Genomic DNA, 22,526 nt, shown 5'->3' with positions numbered 1-22,526 from the left:
AGATCACTAGTGGCAAAAGGCCAGTAGTGAAAGCCTTGGTTGCCCCAAGCGTCTGGGAGTCCAGCTGGACACAAGGGCAAGGCAACAGTGGAATCAGCTTGAGGGGTTCCTCTGCGTCTACTCCTGCTGGAGTGAGCTGGGCCCTCATCTGAGCCCTGTGAATTTGGGGCTGCGGGTTCCTCCGGAGCTGTCAGGGGTGGAGTATAGAGAGGGGGAAAGAGCTCAGGTTCACTAGTACCCCCTTGCAGAATGGGAGCACGAGTGTGTGATCTCTTGGTCCGGGTGGCCAGAACAGTTGAATTAGACACCTGTGGAGGCAAAAATGACTTAACCCAGGGGTAGGGTCCCCCTTCTCTCTCTATCAATCCTCTCCATGTGATTATATAGGGAATTTGGTCAGGATGCCCTGTACCCAGGCGAAAGATGATCTCCTGTACTTTCTGAATGGTTGCTAAATCAAAAATTCCACTGGTGGGCCACCCGACGTTGAATGTAGGCCACACGGAGGAGCAGAAAGTGACCCACTTTTTCCTTTTAATTATTATACTGTTGTTGCTGGCAGTCTCCTGCACATCCTGCCAATGTGCAAGGGTCAGATCTAGGGGAGAAGAGGTGTTATTCCCCATCTTAAAGGAGTAGAAAAGAAGTAGACTAGAGGCAAATACACAACAGGTAACAACCAACAAATTCAAAGAAACAAATTTCAGAGAAAGTTCCCGGAACCAAACGGCACCCCCTTCCTCTTACTTGGGAGCTGCCCAAACACACTCCTCTCAGTGTGTCAAACCAGTCAGACACCTCTTTGGTGCCTCCAGATGGGTCCAAAGACCCTTTGCCCAGAGTGGGGATCAGGATGTCTCCCATTTCCTCCAGGATCACTGTCTGGACACGTGAGAGCCTGCCAGATACAAATGTGACCGATCGACCGCTACAAAGTGGAAGTGAAAACAGCAACAACACAAACAGCGAGTGCTTTTACTGGTTACTGAGCAACAAACCTTTCCGGCCTCAGAGGGTCCCAGTGAGGTTCCTGGGGGATCCCTGACGAGCCCCCAAATGTTGTGCCCAGAGGAGGGATCTTCCAAAGAAGACCACCGACATAGAGGCGTCCAAAATGTAAGGGTTATTGTGGGATACAAGCCAGGCAGGGAACTTGTTCACAGGCACTCAGCGCAGCGAGGCCAGGAGGAGTTGTTAGTCAGGTTTTACACAGTCTATTTAAAGGCAAAAATCACAAACAGCTGCTAGGCAAGTTAGGGGGGGGCATTCTACAGTTGCAAAACCCACAAACAATTGTTAATTATGGTCCAGAAGTTCTTTTCAGATAAGGTGACTTAATTAACTGTTCTTTCCTGTTTATATAGCCTCTGGGTCCGTGGAAGCTTCTCTTCGAACCTGTTATGCATGAGTCAAGCTGAGTTTCTATTCCGCTTACTGGAAGGGGAATAATTTTGAGTCTGGGGGTAATTGTTTTTCATCCCTACAGGATTAACTGTGTTTACAACACTTCCTATGACCTGCATGTTTAGACCAACTCTGGTACAATGAATGTACGTATAAGGACAGTATCTATTTTACATATTTTCACCACTATCCCTAGGAGTGTAGTTCTCTCTAAGTCACACTATGTAAACCAGCTGATGATTCAAACATTTAAATGACACTGAACAATTTGATTTTTTGTGCGATTCCTCAGACTTGAACTCAGGGCTTAGGTGGTGTCGAGAGCTTTTTGCTCAAGGCTAGCACTTTACTCATTTATTTACAGTTCCATTTTCAGCTTTTTGTAGTTAACTTGAGATGAGTCTTATGCCTTTTTATACTCTGGCTGGCTTTGAATCATGATACATCACAGCCACTTGAACAGCAAGAGTTGCAAGCATGAGCCATTATTGTCAGCTATATATATTATATATATATTATTGTCAGTCCTGGGGATTGAACTCAGGGCCTGGGCACTGTCCTTGGACACTTTTTGCTCAAGGCTAGCACTCTGCCACTTAAGCCACTGTTCTACCCACTTGAGCCACAGCACCACTCCAGGCTTTTTTCTATGTATGTGGTACTGAGGAATCGAACCCGGGTCTTTGTGCATGCTAGGCAAGCACTCTACCACTAGGCCAAACTCCTGGCCCCCCTAGTCTAATTACTGAACCTATGGGTTCAATTCGGTAGACACTTTTGTACCCACAGGCACACCCCTCCCCATACCCGATGCAGATCTATCAGTGAGTGTGATTAGAACTTCCAAGTGCTGAGAACTGATTTCCATTGCAAAACTGTTGGCTGTTGTAAGATACATCACTCTTCAGGTCTCCTGGGCCAATTAATCTCTAGATGTTGTAGTAATGAGACTTTTATGTATTTGTTCATTATGGGGCTTGAACTCAAGGCCTGGGCATTGTCCTGAGCATTTCAGTTGAAGGCTAGCCTTCTACCACTTGAGCCACAGCAACACTTCTGGTTTTCTGTGGTTAATTGGAGATAAGAGTCTCATGGACTTTAGTACCAGGCTAGCTTTGAACCTTGATCCTCAGATCTTAGCTTCCTGAATAGCTAGGGTTACAGGTGGGAGCCACTGGAGCCCGGCAGTAATGAGCCTCATAAGGCACCATTAAATGTCAGTCTATACACTGCCTGTTAATTTTCTCAGAATAGGTGTTTTTATTGTTTTAAGTTATCTGAAGGTGATCACTAGTGGCTCATTTCTATAATGTTAGCTATGCAGGAGGGTAAGATCTGAGAATCATGGTTTGAAGCCAGCTAGGGCAGGAAAGTCTGTCAGACTCTTAATTAGCTACCAAAAGGGAAGAGTTATTGTACAAGTAGTAGAGAATCAGCACTGAGCAAAAATCTATGGGATAGTGCCCCGGCCCTGAGTTCAAACCCTAATACGGGTATGCACATGTATGTACACACACACACACACACACACACACACACACACACACACACACAAGTAAAACAAAATATTAACCCTCCCCAGGCAAACAGGACTAATATCTGCAATTCTACCTACTCAGGTGGATGATAGCTGAGGATCATGATTCAAACCCACAGCAGACAGACAAATCTAAAGGCACTCCTATCTCAATAGCCAGCAAAAAGCTTGAAGTGGGTGTGTGGTGTAAATGGTACAGTGCTAGTGAAAATATCAAGTGAGAGCCTTGATTATAAGCCCCTATGCCATCACCCAAAGGGGGAAATAAAAGACCAAAAAGAAGCCAACACAAGCCCCGCCCACCCCACCATGCCCCGCCCTGCTCCCTTTGCTCAGCCATTGGTCCACCAGCATTGAGGGCAGGCCTCCCTCCATTCTTCCTCTGCCTCTCCTCCTGGACACCTACTTACCCTGTGGAGCTACAGCAGGGAGCGACTTTGCAGCTGGATCCTTGCTTCCTGCTCTTTGTCTGCACATGACTCTGAGAAAGATCCACTGAGTTCTGGGGCGCCCTGTGCCACCCTGCAGTGTTGGCTGTCATAGAAACCCTGTGCCACTACACTGGAAGCCACATGGTGCTGTGTTGCTGCACAGCCATTGGCAGACCAGGGTTGTGGGCAGGCTCCCCTCCTCTCCTCCAATCCACTGTCTTACCAGTGGGGGATGCTTTCAAGGAGTCTTAAGTCCAGGCTGATGTCCTTTTTAAGGTATGCAGTCTACCAGGCCTGGCTTTGTTCCTGGCACTGCTTATTAACCAGCACACCTTGAGGACATCTGCATCTCTGTGTCTGGAAAACACTTTGAACTATGCCTCGACACCCACACCTTTCTACACGAAGGCTGACGAAGCTTGGGCAAGAGTTTTTCCTTTCCTTTTTTTTTTCCTTCCGGTTGTGGGTCTTGAACTTGGGGTCTGGGCACCTTCCCTGAGCTCTTTCCTTAAGGCTAGGCCTCTGAAACTTTGAGCCACAGCTCTATTTCTGGGTTTAAGTGGTTAACTGGAGGTAAGTGTTTCAAGGGGAGATTTGCTCAGGCTGGTTCCAACCTCCATCCTTAGATCGTAACCTCCTGAATACCTAGGATTATAGGAATCCACCACCAGCTTCTGGCTTCAGGAAGTGTTTTCACAATGAAGCCCATGTTACTTTTTAGAATGCGCCTAAGCCATGCTATTAAGTGATCCATAAAGTTTGCATATTGAGCCCAGGTGGCTCACGTCTGCTTCTCAGCAGGTTAAGATCTGAGAATGTGGATTCCAAGCCAGCCCAAACAGAAAGTCCCTGACACTCTTAGATCCAACTAGCCAGAAAATGTGCTAGAGGTGGAGCCAAGGCTTAATTGGCAGAGTTCTAGGCTTGAGAAAAAGACAAGTTGAGGTTGTGTAAGAAAATAAGATCAAGTCACAGTCCCAGCACAACAAAAATGACAGGTTTCTGAGATAGTTCAATGTTTTACACACGCTAACCTATGTATTTGCTATCCATTTGCAGCTAAAGAAATAAAAAGTTCAACTCTTGCTCCCTAATGGGTTGAAATGTTCACAGCCTCCCTTTGACTTTGGCACCTGGGCCACATGGAGATGCTCTTTAGCTGGCTGTGCTCAGTGTCTGTCCCTGTCCTGTACATAGTCCACAGTCCTGACTCTGCACCTTCCTGGGGTGTCTGGGGTGTCCACTACAGCTTTGGCCTTGCTCCCCAGTTTCACAGTGCTCTCTCTGGGGCTGCCTGCAGGAAGTGCACCCCTGTCACCCACTGCTGGGTTTCTAGGGTCTTCCTTTGAAGTCCCTGTGCTAGCCTCCAGACTGCTTTATGTAGCACGCTGCAGGACCGAACCCCAGCACTCGTGGGTGATTGATGTCACAGTCTGCTGCACACATGCCCCGCACTGTATAGGATCACATGAGCCTTGGCTTTTGCAGCCTGTGAAGGCCTTCAGTCTGATCATGGGGAAGTGAACCCTGGAATCCATTCCCTAGGTGCCTCACTCATACTTAACACATCCACATACCCACTGTCCCCTACAGAAACTTGTGTTCACAGAGGCCAGTGAGCAAGGGCTCAGCTCATCCTTTTATTAGGAACCTGCTCCCGCGAAAAGGGAACAAACCACTCCCACAATACGATAGGTGACCAATCCAGACTGAGTCTGTGACCCCACCCCTTCTCCCTGCCCACCCCAGCTCTGCTGCATACAGCTGTGTCTAACACATGAAGGACACAGTCAACTCTGGTTTCCTTCCATATCAGCCACAGTTGTTGCATGAGGGGAACAAATGCCAAGACAGCTCCCCACTGCCTGACAGACACACCTAGCCACTGGGGGCCTCCCACAAATATTAACCCTTCCCGGGTTTGGCTGAGAGCAAGTGGGATATGGCATCTACACAGCTTAGGGGCATCTCAGCAATGCAGAGGAAGCTGTATGGGCAAAAGCAAGGGTAGGGCACCCCAGGGCAAAAGGCTGAGTGATGAACTGAAAGCTAAGACAAGTTTAAAAGCTGTGAACCACTGGTTTCCAGCCAAGCTCAGTTCCTAACCCCATTAGCTGCCATTTTTAGAGAGTTCCTGCAAACAGAGTAAGGTAGCCTTACTAAGTGACTACTGAAATGTGGGACAGTGTATTTCCCCATCCTGAAGGGATTTTTTTAAATTATTTTTTTAATCCTGGTGTCTGGGCAATACTGGTGCTTAGACTTGGAGCCTGCTAGGCTGGTGCTACACCATTGATCCACACGTTCAGTCACACTAAAAAGTTTCCATGCTAGATATGTTTTTCTTTTTTTATTGTAATAGAAAGGTTACATTATATTCACCAGATAGAAGGTGCATTACTTCACTAACATTGATACCCTTTCTCATGACATGGTCCCCATTTCCCTCCTCCCTCCCCCCGCTCATTTTGATTTCCCCCCTCCCTATCCAGTTTCAAGTAACCAATTAAGCACATATAAAATATATCAGATAACAAAGTGAAATATTGTAACAATGTGATACAACCAAGGGATAGCAAAAGAGATAGAGATAATATAGTACATTAAGGACAACAATCACTCATTATATGGCTTTTGTTTCTTTATCCTGGAGGTCCTTACATTTAGTGTCATACTATTTGGCCTAATGTAGCTAGATTTTGTTCTATTCTAAATCTCTGCTAGGAGACCCTAAGGTTTCTACTGATTGACAAATGAGGGAGACTCTTGGGCCTATGTTTCCTTGAGTCTGGCTTACTTCACTTAATATGATTTGTTCTAAGTCTTTCCATTTCCTTATAAATGCCATTCTTTCTGACAGCAGCTAGAATTCCACTGTGTACAAATACCACATCTTGTTGATCCACTCATCAACTGAGGGACATCTGGGTTGGTTCCATATCTGTGCTATGGTAAATAGTGCTGCAATGAACATCATTGTGGTAGTGGATTTAGTATGTCCTTGTTTCTGGATGATTGGGTAAATGCCAAGTAGTGGAATTGCTGGGTCATAGGGGAGTTCTATGTGTAGTTTTTTGAGGAGCTGCCATACTGCTTTCCATAGTGGTTTAACAACTTTGCACTCCCACCAACAGTGTAGTAGTGATCCCTCCTGGCCATATCCCCTCCAGCATCTGTTGTTATTAATTTTCTTGATCCTGGCCATTCTAACTGGAGTGAGGTGGAATCTTAGAGTCGTTTTGATTTGCATTTCTTTTATGATCAGAGATGTCGAGCATTTCTTCATGTGTCTATGGGCCATTTTTGTTTCTTCTTCAGAGAAGACTCTCTTTAAATCTTTGGCCCACCTTTTAATGGGATGGTTGTTTCTTTGGAGATTAGCTTTGGAGTGATTCAATTTTTTGAGCTGTTGATGTATGAGGCCATTGTCCGTTGTATGGTTAGCCCACTCTGTGGACTTTCTAGTTAGTTTGCTAGCTATGTCCTTTGCCATACAGAAGCTCTGCAGTTTAATGCAGTCCCACTTATCCACTTTCTCTGATTTGTTGTGTTTCTTGGTCCTTATTATGAAAGCTTGCACCTGTGCCAAGGAGGCCCAGTGTATCTCCTATTCCTTCTTGTAAAGTTTTCAGTGTATCAGCTTTTACTTCGAGGTCTTTGATCCATTTGGAGTTAATTCTAGTGCAGGGTGACAAAGAAGGATTCAACTTTAATTTTCTGCAGGTGCTTGACCAGTTTTGCCAGCACCATTTGTTGAAGAGATTGTCTTTCTTCCATTCTATTTTTTTGGCTCCCTTATCAAAGATTAGGTGGCTGGAGGTCTGTGGGTTAATATCTGGGTCCTCAGTTCTATTCCATTGGTCTTTGGGCCTGTTATTTTGCCAGTACCAAGCTGTTTTGGTCACTATAGGTCGGTAATAGAGTCTCAAGTTTGGTATTGAAATTCCTTCTGCTCTGTTCTTTCTGCTAAGAAGTGTTTTTGCTATACGAGGTCTTTTATTATTCCATATGAAATTTAGGATTGTCTCTTCTATTTCTTTAAAGAATGACATTGGGATATTGATGGGTATTGCGTTGAATTTGTAGATAGCCCTTGGCAAGATTGTCATTTTCACGATATTGATTCTTCCAATCCAGGAGCATGGGAGGTTTTTCCATTTCCTCACTTCTGCTTTAATTCCCTTTTCCAGGATTTTAAAATTTACATCTAAAAGGTCCTTTACATTCTTAGTTAAAATAATTCCTCCGTACTTTATTTTCTTTGAGGCTATTGCAAAAGGATTTGCCTTCCTGGTTGTTGTCTCATTCCTCTCAATATTGGCATAGAGGAAGACAGTTGATTTTTGAGGGTTAATATTCTACCCTACTACCTTGCCAAAGTTTTGAACCAGCTCAAGAAGCTTGGGAGTGGAGTCTATAAGATTCTTTAGGTACAGAATCAGGTCATCTGCAAAGAGGGAAAGTTTCACTCCCTTCTCTCCCTATTTTGATCCCCTTTATACTTGCTTCTTGCCTTATTGTTCTGGCTAGGAATTATAATACTTTGTTAATGAGGAGTGGAGAGTGTGGGCATCCCTGTCTCATCCTGATTTTAGAGGGAATGCCTTTAGCTTTTCGCCATTAAGTATAATACTCATGCTAGATATTATTAATGCTCCAGAATTCATTCTGGAACAGACTTAAGGGCAACATGGGACCATGTGTCCCCCTCCTCACCCTAGTTTGCCACTGAAGGTCTTTCTAGAACCCCAAGGTATTCAGTAATCTACATGTATCTATTAAGCTATTGAGATGTAATGTGGAGCCAAGTCTGAACTGAGACATGCTGTCACAATTATAAGACTACTATTCTAGAAGGTCATTTCTGCATGCTTATAATCTCAGCACTGTGGAGGCAGAGGCAGGAGGATCATGAATGTAAAGCTAGCCTGGCCTCCAAAGTGAGATTCCATCTCAACATAGAATGGAAGCCAGGTGCTGGTGACTCTTGCCTGTAATCATCCCTACGATATTTGAGGATCCTGGTTTCTAGAAAACTGGCAGGAATGTATGTGAGACTTACTTCCATTTACCACCAAAATGTCAGAAGGGGAGCTCTACTTTTAAGTGGTAAAACTTTAGCCTTGACTGTAAAATGAGAGCACAGGCCCCAGTTCAAGCCCCACTTGAGGTGGATACATACATACACAAACACACAAAGACAGAGTGTCCGTGAGAGAGCAAGAGGAAAAGGAAGCAATTGTTTGTGGCATCTGCTGTGGGAATGGACTCCAGTCTTAGTAGTTACGTGTGGACGTCTCTTGGAAAAGACACAGTTATCATGAAGGGAGGATTTGGGTGAGTGCAGTGCAATTCACCTTCTTGGAAAGACAGAGTAGGCTCCAGGTTGACAAATGAGGAAACAGTTTGAGAAAATTTGGAAAGAAACTTAGTCAGCACTAAGTGAAGGCTTAAAGTACATCTATCTGTAATATCCCAGCCATTTTGGGGTCTCTGAACCCCCCAGCAATAGTCACCAGCACTCAGTGAATGGGGCTAGGAGTCAGTTTAGTAGCAGCACAGTCACTATTCTCCACCTTTGAGCTGGTATAGAGCAGCCCTGGCCTTCAGTCGGGTGAGCTTTTTCTTTTTCTTTTTCTTTTTCTTTTTTTTTTTGCCAGTCCTGGGCTTCGGCTCATGGCCTGAGCACTGTCCTTGGACTTTCTCAAGGCTAGCACTCTACCACTTGAGCCTCAGCACCACTTCCGGCTTTTTTCTATGTATGTGGTGCCGTGGAATCGAACCTGGGTCTTCGTGCATGCTAGGCAAGCACTCTACCACTAGGTCAAACTCCCGGCCCCAGCGGCGGGCTGAGCTTTTAAAGGTCAACACCACACACACTTGGCAGTGACTGAATGATGTCACCTTGCGATGCCCATAGTCAATAACCACAAGGATGAATCCACACGCAGGTGGAGCTTACTAGTCGCAGGTGGTTGAACAGGTTAAGGACTTTTTTTTCATATAAAAAGGTGAACTTAGTGGGGAAGTAGATGGTGAACCGACCGGCCAGGGACACAGTGCAGACTCGGGAGCTGACGCTGTGACCCCGAGCAGCGCTCACGCTGGGTTTTTAAGGGCAAAGCCCATGCGGTGGAACCTGGCCACACAGGTGGCCAATGGGATAGTCACATACACAGAGGGACCACAGCCAGCTCCAGCCACACACAGGTAGCCAATAGGGCTACAGCCCAGTGTTGGAATTTACCTATCACCTTAGTAGGAGTTGGCGCCCAAATTGGGAAGGTTTCCACACAAAGCAGGCCCACCCCTCCACCCAAGGGGATATCCCCCCTCATGGCGGGTGGGGAGAAGGTCAAGGTTGCCCCTCCCTAGAAGGGCAAAGGTGGCTGGGCTGTACCATTGTCGACCTTCCACAATGGGGCGGGGAACTCTTAGGCATTCCGGATGGTGCCTGTCCTCGCTCCCCTTAACACTCCCTGCTCCCCTTAACACTCCCCACTTTTCTTTTAGCCTAGTCAAATCCTTGACTAGTTTACCTTAGTACAAACGGGGTTATACCAGGTGTGTAGGATCATCAGTTTTATAACTCTGATCCTTTTTTTTTTTTACTAAAGCACATTTCATTAATCACACATGGGCCAATCCACAGTAACATTCTCCTCCCAGGGCAACACTGAAACCTCGAGGAACAACATATCTAGTCCTCTTCTGTTCTGGAGGACAACTCAGCTAGGGACCTCAGTGAGTTCTCTGGAGTCTGAAAGTCCAGGATCCTCACACGCTGTCTTCACCTAGGAGTGATGAACCCAGTAGCTCATTCCTGTTACCTTCACAGTGGTTGGAGTGCTGGGAATCACAGCACTTGAGTGCCAAGGTACTGGAAACCAGACGATGAACATGTCCCCAGATCAACTTGTAAGGCCTGTAAGGACTGGACTGAATCATGGTTAACAATGCCAGCTGAGATAACACATGGCTTGGGGGGCCAACAATTGTTATCAGACTCGGGCAGATAGCATTCTTGGTTTGGAGGGGCATATAGCGTGCCCTCCCAGTTCTGCACCCAAGAAAAAGCTCTCACAACTAGGAAGCATGCTTAACAATCCCTCAGGTGGGCACAAAGTATAGTTCCACATCAGTGTACCAATCATGACCCAGCTTGCATCATGGCTAACTCAATTACATACCTACCAATTCTACTTGTAATCTCCATTCTTAAGATAATGCTCATACCATCTACTACATACAGGAACTCTCGAGGATTTGTCTTTCTCCCTTTTTGTAGAACAAACATAAGACAATTCTTTTCAGATCCTCCCTTATCAATAAACTATTCTTCTTTTTCCTCAATTCCTTTCCTTTTCTCTCTTGTTTACCTGACTATAGCCCTCAGTCACATTTAGCACCTGTCACGTCTAGGCTGTTCAGCACTGGATGGAAAATTCCCTTCACCCATCCAGAGTCACCATAATGGCTGCAAAAACCTAGGGGACTTTAAACTTAGCACAGATAGAATGTCCCATCACCAAGGGTTTAGTTCCAGTCCTCTCAGGAAGCAGTTGCGGGGTGGTGGTGGAATCAGGCAGGACAGCTCAGCAGCTCCAATGGAATGTCACACGTCTTGCTGGGTCGCCTGCAAATTCAACCTAAGATGATTTTTTCCAATGCTTTCCTGGTTGCTTTACCTGAGCACACTTGTTTTTTTCAGGCTGGCACCCCTTTAGTTTTTCCAAAGGAATACCAGGGTGACAACTTTTAGTAACCAGATTTCCTTTAAATGAGGCTAGGATTTTCTAGGCAGGCATAGAAGACTTGAACCTGTAGCCATTCCCCACAAGTCCAGTCTCCACTCTTGCACATCTGTTACTACTCTTTCCCATGTCTTTAATTTCATCCTGGCTCACTTTCCAAAAATGACTCTGGTCCCTTCATCTAAAGGGGGTTGATGGGCGGAGATTCAGCTTCTGTAACTTCTTCAAGCTGACTCAGGGGCGTTGTCTCTATCCTTAGCTAGGGACCCTAAAAAGCTTAGACTATTTTATCAAGGGGTTGCCAGGATTACAGTTCAGGAGCAATATTTTACTCCAAACTAGAGATCATATAAAACATTTAACAACTGCATAAACAACTTCTTTAGCTACAATAGTGTAGCACCCATTTGCAAAGGCATTTTCTTGATTGTCTGGGGAACTTAATCCCTGCGACCCCACCAATGCTTCAGTTATCTATGTAGGCCTATATACAGATCAATGGGGACACAAGCCTCAGATCCACAAACTTTCCTGAATTTGTGGCTGGTGTCAAATCAAACTTCACTCAGTTAGGACTTTAAACTACCCACTATCACAGATGATTGACAAGTTCCTGCCCACTTATGAAAGGCACGGGCATTAGTAAGGCATGCTTACAAATTATTCTATGACCTCCCAGCTCTGATTAATTTTGAATGGCCAAGCAGGAGCGACTCTAGGATCTGACACCATCTCTGCCATCCAAGCAGAGGCTTACTGCATCTGGATGTTTCATTGCTTTTGTCCCAGTAGTGTCTCTCCACACAGGGATAAACATCCCATTGGCGTTTCACTTTGTTGGTTGCTGGACTTGAATTCAGGGTCTGGGCTCTGTCTCTCAGCTCTCCAGCTCAAGGCTAGCACTCTGCCACTTCGAGCTCCAAAGCAACTCTGCCCCAGCATTCTGCTGGCAGATTAGACACCACTGTCTCACAGGGACTTTGCTTTGCCCGGGCTGGCTCAAAACTGCAGCTTTCAGATCAACAAGTCCTACAAAAGGCCATGTTAGTCCAATTAAAGCAACAAGTGGTCAACACAGAAATAGTCTCTAGGTATGATCTTACCTGGAACTTGGTATGAGCCAAAGTTACATCTGAATAAGGATTGCTGTCCTTCTCCATGGAACTGTGGGAAATTATTATAAAGTAACTTACAAGAGCAAGCTGAAATAGCAATTAAGCAATCATTTTGGTAGTCCTAATTTTCCTTTTTTCTCTTTCTTGAAACCAACATTTAGGACATCTTCACTTTCAAATTTTGTTCAGAAACCCATTTCTAATGTTCTTTAAAACTTTTACTGATATTTGCTTAAACACTTAACACTTTAGTCTTTATTTGCATTTGAAAAACCTTTAAGGGCTCTAGGAACTCCCTTTGCCTCCAGGCCTCCTAGGGCTCAAGGTGCTCCCTTTGCCTTTTAGAAGAGGCTTCCCCCCTCCCCCCTGCAGTTTAGATTACTACCTAGAACTCCAATAACAGTTTAAACTCAAATAAGTTTTTCCTTAATGCAAGAGCTACAAATATCATCAGTGCACCAAAAGTCTAAGTCTGGACTTAGTTTCCTTCTTTTTCTAAGATACATCCAGTTGCAATTCAGTAGCATGAAACCAAATCATACAGAGATAAACTTTTAAACATTTCTTTTAAAAACTCTTCTCCCCAATTTAATACATTTTAGGGGGCCGTTTAAGAAACACTAATCACATCACCTCTGGCACTGATAAAAAAAATTCTGATACTTACCTCCAAATTTTAACTCAAGGTAATAAATTCCAAATTCCCTAATGCCTCTGTGCTAAACAGGATGCAGTGTTTACAATGTAAACAGCTCTATGCATTACAATACGATATTTTTAAAATGCAGATTTCAGGATTTTTAGAAAAATACTTTTACCAGTTCCTCTTTAAAACAATGCAGTAATCCTTTGAGACAAAGATATTAAAGCACACAAAATTCAAGAGAGCTTTGCCAATTTTACTCTTGCAGGTGAGAACCAGGTTCAAAACAAAACTTTTTACAAGGCAACTTAGCTGGAATTTAGTTTTCCAGGGCTTGTTACAACTGCAGACACACGGGAGCGGCCATACCAGGCCCAGAAATGTTCAAATAAATAACAAAGACATACACACAGAAAAATCATGAGGATCCATATTTAGGATTGGTACCAATTTTGAAAACAAAACCAGACAACACAAAAAAACACCTCACAAAACAAGACAGAAGTAGAGACCTTTAAGTACCCCCAAATTTTGATGGCATGCCTGGCAGAAATCAGAGTGAGGAAGACACCTGGGGCCCTGAAAACTCTCAGGGGTGCCTCCCCGTGGAGACTTCCTTTTTCTGGCAGCCGGCTGGCCAAGGCCATCCAACCGGCAAAAACTGCTATCAGGGAGCAAAAGTTTTTCATTTCTGGCAAGACTCAGTATCACCTCAGTCCTGGGGAGGGATCCACATCCCTCCCGCCAAGGATCTGATGGTTCCAGGGAGGGGATTCCACATCCCTCCTGATAGGAACCTCCACAAGGGGGTCAAGGCATCCCTTGACCACCCCGGCCTTAGAGAGCTTGCTGCATCCAGCTTTTTCCTCTCTGTTTTAGGCCACAGTGAACTTTCCAGAAATACAGAGTGGTCGACTGACTTCTACTTACCTCCGGAGGCCTTTACTTTTCACCCGGACGGTTTCCCCCAAAAAGATGGTTAAGAATTCCTGGAGGATAATCAGAGACTCTCTTGGGTCTGACGCCATCGATGGGATTCCACATTCACTGGTGGGACTCGAACCCACGCGTCACCCTGTGGGTAAGGACTCTTCCCAGCCAATGCAGCAAAAATGTTATGGGGTCAAGAGGAGGGGATGCCACACCCCTCCAGGTGGGAATTCCACGTCCCACCAGAGTCCACCACACAGAGACAGTCTCATATAAAAAGGTGAATTTATTGGGGAAATGGATGGTGAACTGACCGGCCAGGGACACAGTGCAGACTCGGGAGCTGACACTGTGACAGATTAAGGATTTTTACAAAAACAAAACCAACTTGGCAGTTAAGCCTGCCACGTTATTACACTATCCAGACCAAAATGCACTGGTTGAGAACAATTTATTGAAAAGCACATCTATAATGATTTAAAAAATGGTTTTCTGTAAGGAAGTTGGTGCGCTTGAGAAGGCAAGGCTGCTCTGAGAACTTGGAGCTGGTGAAAATTGTCTTAATTATTCTGGTACTGGGACATGAATTCAGGATCTTGTTTTCTCACTCAGCTTGTTTGTTCAAGGCTGGCACTCTACTACTTAAAATGTGCCCCCAGTTTGGCTTTGTGCTGGTTAACTGGAGATAAGTATTTCTTTGATTTCCCTCCCAGGCTGGCTTTGAACCTCAGTACTCTAATTTCAACTTCCTAGCTAGGATTATAGGCATGGCTCACAAAGACTTGGCCCATTTAATAAAGAATCTTAATTGTGTCTTATACCAATTGTGTTGGTATACAGTTCTGTGGAAAACCCTAAGGCTTTGGACATGCTAAACAAATTTTACTGTGAAGTAGATTGCATTCCAACCTCTTGTCTTGTTAAATGTCCACTTTTCTGTGCATTGTCTATAGAAAGGAGATGGGTGCTTGGTGCCTTGGGGTGTGTTTCTTTCCTTTCATGTCTAATGTGGCATCCTGCCATACTCTTCCTAAATAACAATCTTCAAATGCATGCAGGTATGTGCAGAGGGCTGTTTAATTCCACTGGAGATCAAACAGGGATGTCTTCTACTTATAAAAAGGTGATCTGGGGGCCAGGAGTTTGACCAAGTGGTAGAGTGCTTGCCTAGCATTCACAAAGACCCAGGTTGAATTCCTCGGTAGCACATACATAGAAAAAAGCCGGAAGTGGTGCTGAGGCTCAAGTGGTAGAGCTCTAGCCTTGAGAAAGCCCAAGGACAATGGTCCTGACCCCAAGATCAGGACTGGCAAAAAAAAAAAGGTGATCTGGCATTCTGGTCCTGTAGGTGCTGCTAAGAGGCAAACAATACCCATATACCTGTTCTGTTTCTGCTCTGGTTTAGCAGCACTTGAAAGTTTGATCCTAACAGAGCATCAGTAGCTCATGCCTGCAATTCCAGATACTCCTTAAACTGAAATGGGAGGGACATGGTTCAAAGCCAGCCTGGACATAACAGCCAGGCCATGTGAGTTTTATTTCCAACTATCTTCCCCAAATCTGAAGTGAAGATGTGGCTTATGTCATAAGCACGATCCTGAAGTGAAAAAAATCAAGAAAGAGCAGGAAGCAGTCCCTGAGTTTGAGTCCCAGTATCAGAAAGTACATACACACATACAACCTTTTAATAATTTTGTATTTTTTGCTGTAAAGTTCTAAGCTTATTGACATGTGGGTTTTTGTTTCCCTCCTCTTAGTGATAGGAATCCGTTCTGGTGCCTCATGTATTATAAGCCTGCTCTTCCCCACTGTGCTACAAACATTGGAAATACAACAACCAGAGAATTTCCCTTCCACTCAGACTCACACTCTTCCTCCAGGGGTATAGGAGGAGGAGTCGGCCATAAACTACCTTTCTCATAACATGCATTGAGCAGTGCCAGCCTTTATCATCCTACTTCTTCCAGAGGCTCTGATATATAATCCTAGCTACTCAGGGTGTGAGGATCATGGCTCAAATCCCATTTGGGTCAACAAATCCAAAAGCTTACTTCCAATTAACCCACAAAATGCCACCGGTGGAAGTGTTGTGATTCAAGAGATAGAGTGCCAGCCTTGACCAAGCAAACAAGCAAGTGCAAGGCCCTGAGTTCACGCCCCAAAGCTGGCTAAATAAATTAAGAGGTATCTTAACGTGGCTTATTGGTAGCGTGTGTGCTAACCTAGCTTGGTGCTGTGACTCAAGTGGTAGAGAGCTGGCCTTGAGCAAAAGAAGTTCAGGCATGATTTGTAGCAGGCCAGGTATTGAGGAAGTGGCATGAGACAGCATCCCCAGGCATGGGTCCATACTGCCCTCAGAGTCAGCAGCACTGCAGGAGTGTTCTCCCAACAGCTTCCAGCCACTGCACTCTTCCCACCTCTCCCCAGTGTCACCTCCTCCTCTATCATCCATTTATCCATGTACTTGTACTGAGGCTTGAACTCAGGGCCTGAGTGGCATTCTTCTGCTCCTTTCCCCATGGCTGGCATTTGAGCCAATGCTTCACTTTGATTTGTTGGCCATATATATTGTATATATGCATATATATGTATATATGTCTATATATGATACATATACCTCTACATTATACATATGTCTCATGCACATTCTTGTCTATGCTGACTTAAAACTGACATTGTTAGCTCAGCAGCCAAAGTACCTGAGATTAGAGTTGTAAGCCTTTGGCACCTGGCTTTATTTTATTTTTTTATTTTAAGAAGTTTTTGTTAGTATAAAGGTGATGTGCAGAGGATTAGTGTTACATTAAGTCATGCAAAGAGTACATTTCTTGCAAGTGCTGGTGGAATATGCCTGTAATCCTAGCTACTTAGGAGGTTGAGGTCTGAGGATTGTGGTTCAAAGCCAGCCCGGGCACAAAAAGTCCCTGAGACTCTTATCTCCAATTAACCACTAGAAAAGCAGAAGTGGTGCTGTGGCTCAAATGGTAGAGCAATAGCCTTGAGATGAGGAGCTCATGGACAGTACACAAGGCCACAGGTCAAGCCCCATGACCACTCAAAAAATGCATATTGTTTTGATATTGTCACCCCTTCCCTCACTCTCCTCTAGTTTTTTCTCCCACCCCACCCACAATTTGTACAGTTCATTTTCAAGTGTCCATTGAGTAGCATTTCTGCATTTTCTTATTCTTTGTCCATTTTTTTGCCTTTCCTTACCCTCAAAAAGACACACAAATGAACAAACAGTATGAAAAGAACAAAAAGAGCAAAAACCCAAAATCTCATTTTCCCTTCCTGGAATTCATTTTGATCAATATTTTGTATCATCAGGTTCACAGAGGCATTGTGCCTTTGTTTCCGTCTTATGCATATTCTGTTTTGATCTCACTGTGTGTGAATGCCTAGAGACCTGTATAATTATGTCTGGTATAATTCAGATTTATCTTTTGCCTATGAGAGAAAACATGAGACCTAGAAGATGTGTTCTAGGTATATCCATTTTTCTGCAAATGGCATTCTGATTGCTGTGTAAAATTCCATTGTTTATGTATTTTTAATCCATTCATCTATTATAGGGTGTCTGGGCTATTTCCATCACTTGGCTATTGTGAATAAAGTAGCAGTGTGTATGACTGTGCAATGTCTTTATGTGTGCTGGCTTCTGATGTTCGCGGTAGATGCCCAGGAGTGGCGTAGCTGTGTCATAAGGAAGATCTATGCTTAAGTTTTCTGAGGAACCTTCAGACTGCTGTCCAGAGTAGTTTTACTCATTTACATTCCCACCAACAGTGCAATAGGGTTTCTTTTGCCCCACAACCCTGCCTACAGCCTATATTCGTTATTTGAATGTTGGCTAAGCCACCTGAGGTGAGATGGAATCTGATTTATTTTGATTTGCATTTCCTTTATTGCCAGGGATTGAGCATTTCTCCATGTGTTTATCATTTGATGCAATCCCAAATGGCAAATCTCTTGTATCTGCTGTGACCCTCAGAATCTTTCCAAAAACGTTCTGCCTGTGCCTTTGACTTCTTGTGTTTCTCTACTCCTGCTTCTCCACGCCTGCTTACAGTAATCTCAAAGTTTCAAGTCTGACATCGAGGACTTTCATCCGCTTTGAGTTGGATCTGTTTGTTACCATACACGAATACCACTTTTAGCTTTATTGCATATGGAAGCCTACTTTTCCCAACACCAATGATTGAAGAGGCTAGCTTTTTGTACACAGTATATTTTGGGCTTCTTGATTTTATAATGTACACTTTTATATCACAGTAACTCATTTCTACCACTTATGGTTGCTTCCAGATTGCTGTGATGAGCAGGAGCGCCCCGGGCAGACCCTGATGTGTCTCATCTGGACAACCCCCTCATCATTCGCAGCAGTGACCAAAGAGACTCACCTGCACTGCCTGTTTCCCTCATAAGCCTGGCAGGGCCTCAGGTGACCTGGGCAAGACTTGAGGATCACTGCAGGGCAGTCCAGCTCTCCCAGAGTTTCCTCCTCTGCCAAGGGTCTGGCAGTGTCTGATCCCCTATGTCCTGCACATGTGATCCTAGCTACTCAGGAGGCTGAGATCTGAGGATCACACTTTGAAGCCAACAGGGGCAAAAAGACTTTGGGGCTTTGATTTCCAATCAGCCAGCAAAAACTCAGCAGTGTTGCTGTGTTGAAAAGGTTTAAGTTGTTGCTCAAGTAGTGCAGTCCCAGGCTTGACTAAGAAAGCTGAGCAGCACCTGAACCCTTAGTTCAAACCCAATCCTGGGATAAACCATGGAGTCTGGTGGCTCTGTTGTACGCCTCATGGTATTTTGCAAACCCAGGGTGTCCACAGCCAAAAGGAAGACTATAAACAGGCTTTCCATTCCATCATCTTCTTTACAATCCTGGTAGTTTGGAAACCTTTTCCAGTAAAGAATAACTCAGTGGCCAGGCGCTGGTGGCTCATGCCTGTATTTCTAGCTACTTTAGGAGGCTGAGATCTGAGGATCAGGGTTTAAAGCCAGACCAGTCATTAAAGCCCGACAACCACAAAAACAAAGATTGGCTCAGTGGACCCATAAAGTCCTTGAAGGGTTGAGTCCTGCCTTACTCTCCAGTCAAGCAGTACACTGGGTGCTTCCTCCCGTGTTAGCCCACAGCCAGGTCACCGGCCCTCAGGAGAGGATACCGCAGGTGGAGCGTCCCACTCTGGGCCTTGCCAAGGATGCCATCCTTTTGTCCCCCCAAATCATAGTCCATTTCTACTTTCTGCTTCCCTGCTAAGCCCTATATAAGCCCACCCCAAAATTCAGTCTCAGGCACAACCTCCAATCCAATGGGGACGGTTTATGCCCCTCACTGATCCTCAAAACAGTCCTGGCCTTTGTGGGTCAGGTTCAGCCTTTTCCTCCTAACATTCCTAGCACAGGCAAAGCCAGATGCCCATGGTTAAGGAACTTGGAGGAGGCACTTGACAGCCAGCGACTATTGCTGTCAGCCAGGAAAGAGGGCCACTGTCTCAGGGAGATGCCCACAGCAACTCTGTGTTGCAGGAAGCCTTTCCCTTTCTAACTTCCCAGAAGAGGCATTCAGAAATGCTCGTGTTTATTAGAACTGTTTACATTCCTGCTTGCCAACATTTAACACAGAAAACAAGCAGCCCACACACCACTTTCCCCAGCTGCCAGAACCAGAAGTCTTCAGGACTTCTTGAGCCCCCCTGGGGGCTCTCCCTGGAGGTGGAGATGCTCAGTTGTGCAGACAAGGCCTCCAGAGTCCTCAGCACCCCTCCTCCTGCACCTGCTTTGGAGATCACTGGCTCTTGGCCCTAGCATCGGCCACCGGAAGTTGCTGGGCCTCGGCCTCTTTGGCTGAGGCGTCATCTGCACCTGGAAGAACAGCTGCATGAGGAGGTGCACCTGTGTGTGAACCCCCTCCACCCAGTACAATGACCCCCGCTGGAGGCTGCTGGAGCTGCGGCCACCCTAGAGCACAGGGGTCACAAGACTTTCTCCATCACTTGAAGTCCTAACATTCCTGACTTTCCAGCCGGGCTTGGAGGGCTAGACCCTGCCCTGACTGCCGAAGCCTCAGATCGTCCCAAGGGAGTGGGGTTTGCCCGAGTTGATGTCCCCGAGGCCAGCTTACTTTGCAGGGAGAGCTGGCGGAAGTGGTCGGCCACTTTCTTGATCATCGCAGCTACATCCTGTTGGAAATAAGGTCGTCCAAACACCAGGATCTCTGCTTCACCGTCTGGGTTCCAGCGATTCACGTGGAGCAGGGTGTGGCTCACACACTCCACATGGGGGATGAGATCTCCGTCCTTGCCTGCACAGGGAGAAGGGACGTGGAGATGGGGGAGTGAAAGGTGGAGGCAGTGACCCTGGGGACCTCTTCATCGGCCCTAGCAGGTGGCGAAGCTGGCCCTTCTATGTGCCCAGAGCCAAAAGGGTGTAGATAGGAGACCTCCCAACCCCTCTCCCATGCTCACCAAAAATCCTTTCCAGGAGCCGAGCCTCGAAGCGAACTGTCCTGGGACTCCTCAGGAACTCAGAGTGGAACCAGGAGGGCACCTTGGAGAGGCTTTTGGGCACCTGGAATTGAGTCCCCTCTTTTTGCTCCAGAGGCACAAGAGTTGGAAACTTCTTGGGAGTGGCCATACTGGAGTCTCCCAGCAGACAAAGGAGCTTTGTGAGCTTAACCCAAAGCCGACCTCCCTCCTTGCCTTAACCCAGAGCTTGTCTCCCTCCTTGCCTCATTTTAAGGGCTTCTGCCCAGCCCCCTCCCACTTGTGCCCTTCCATTGGCTCTGAGATGTTTTCTCCTCGTGGTGTTCCTCTCCTCCTCCTCTTCCTGGTGCTCACCTGGGCTTCTCCTTTTGATCTAGATAAGCAGAATTACAGGTGTGTCCTACCTTTGTCACTCTAGAAACTTTAGTAATTCAGTTTTAGATACTGAAGTAGAGAGGGTGAACCTAAGTAACTTCTTGCAGCCATCCCAGAGCCTCTTGCTGAGTGGAGGGAATTCTCCACCCAGTGCTGAAAAGCCTCGAGGTTCAGAAGCCATCCATGGAATATAGATGGGTAGCTCAAGGTCAGTTAAGAGAACTCGGCTTCTGCAGATGTCATAGCCTTGGGAAAGGTTTGTATATAGAGAAGGCTCTAATTCTGCATTAATTCCCTCTCTAAATGGCTTGAATCACCAGCCTCTGAGTAGCCTCTAAATACACCCTATATGGAAGGTGAGGCCTAACCTACCTTAGATGGAAAAGTTCTGCTGGTACCTGAGTATGTCCCTTTGAGCTCTGGCATCTTGTCTTCATGGTGTGGGAAGGTGAACTCTCCCCTCCCCCCAGCCCACCCCGATTATCATGGGCATGCCTGCCTGAATTCCGGGGATGTGGGTGGGGCTGTACCTGGCTGATAAGTTACTAGACCAGTCATCATGTCAGTTCAGTGCCTGGTACTGGAGTTTCCTGTGACCATGCCCCCTGGCCTGACTCTGTTTAGGCCCAGACCATCACTGATGCCATTATGCCATGCTGTATGTCTCCATGTTCTTGCCTTTTGACTTGTGTCTTGATCCCCAGGCCCAGGTCCCACTCTCTGTCCAGTACATGCTATGACTGGAAGTGACCACACCACCACTGGAAGGGCATGCTTGTGCACATGGCGACCCCAGGTGCTGGTAGAGCATCTGGGAGAAGCCAGGCTGGCTGGAGGACCTGGCTGCGCCTGAGCTCTGGAAGCTAAGTTGGGGGGAGATCTGTGGGGATGAACTGAACCTGAACTCATGTGCAGACTGGTGGCCCAGCTGTGCTGCAGTGGTGTAAGGATGACATCTGTGCTCAGGAGGAATCCTGAGAACCCACACAGCTGTTTATTGAGGAGCAGCAATGGGCACAGACCTTTCCATAGGATTGGATGTTGTGCTGGAGCTGGGACAAGAGCTGGATTTTGAGGGGTCTACTCAAATGAGGCAGAGGTTATTGCAAAAGCCATTAGGTCAAGGGAAGTGGGGGCTTTACCACTGGACCCACTGGAATGCTTACAGAGTGGCTCAAAAGTATTGCCCTGCTGGAGCCAGGCAGTCTGCACTTAGAGCCTGCCTGGTATCTGCATACACCTAGGGAAACAGGCTGGGGGGGGGTCAGTTCTTCAGGGCCCATCCTAAGATGGGTGAATTAAGACCCTGGGAATGTGGGGAGTACCTCTGAGTTTGTCTGTGCTCCAAGCATTACCGGGAAGGACTGCCTTTCCACTCCAGTATGTCCCAGGCCCATCCTCAGACAGCAGTGACACCCGCTCCTGCTGACTTGCAGGTCTCACGCACCCACTGGGTGTGAGTGGAAGTCAGTGTACACGTGGGCTGGGGAAGATGTGTCCTTAGGTTTCTGTCACTACTTCCTGTGGCCTCCTCAGACATGACTTTGTGACTCTGCTCTAAGTGAAGGATAAACTCAAATGCCATGGCTGCTTTTCTGTGTCAGGAAATAGCACATTGTTGGTAAGTATTAACAACCCTCCTAAATCTCCACCATTCATTTCCCGAGGACCCACTAGTGTGAGTTTGCTGACATCAGTCAGTGTTTGATCCATAGGTCTGACCTCCTCCACCTCACTTTGAGGTTTATTCAAGTTGTCTTCTAGTCATGGTGTCTGTGTATGAGTCACGCAGTCCTCTGTTGTGTAGTGGTTGTTTCCTGGCTGGGCCTAGGATGAACGGTTTACT

Source organism: Megascapheus bottae, chromosome 8, assembly GCF_031878675.1.
Source record: "Megascapheus bottae isolate mThoBot1 chromosome 8, mThoBot2.hap1, whole genome shotgun sequence".
In the NCBI taxonomy this organism is placed as follows: Eukaryota; Metazoa; Chordata; class Mammalia; order Rodentia; family Geomyidae; genus Megascapheus; species Megascapheus bottae.
The sequence above is the reverse complement of the archived record's forward strand: the minus strand, read 5'-3'. Positions refer to the sequence as shown.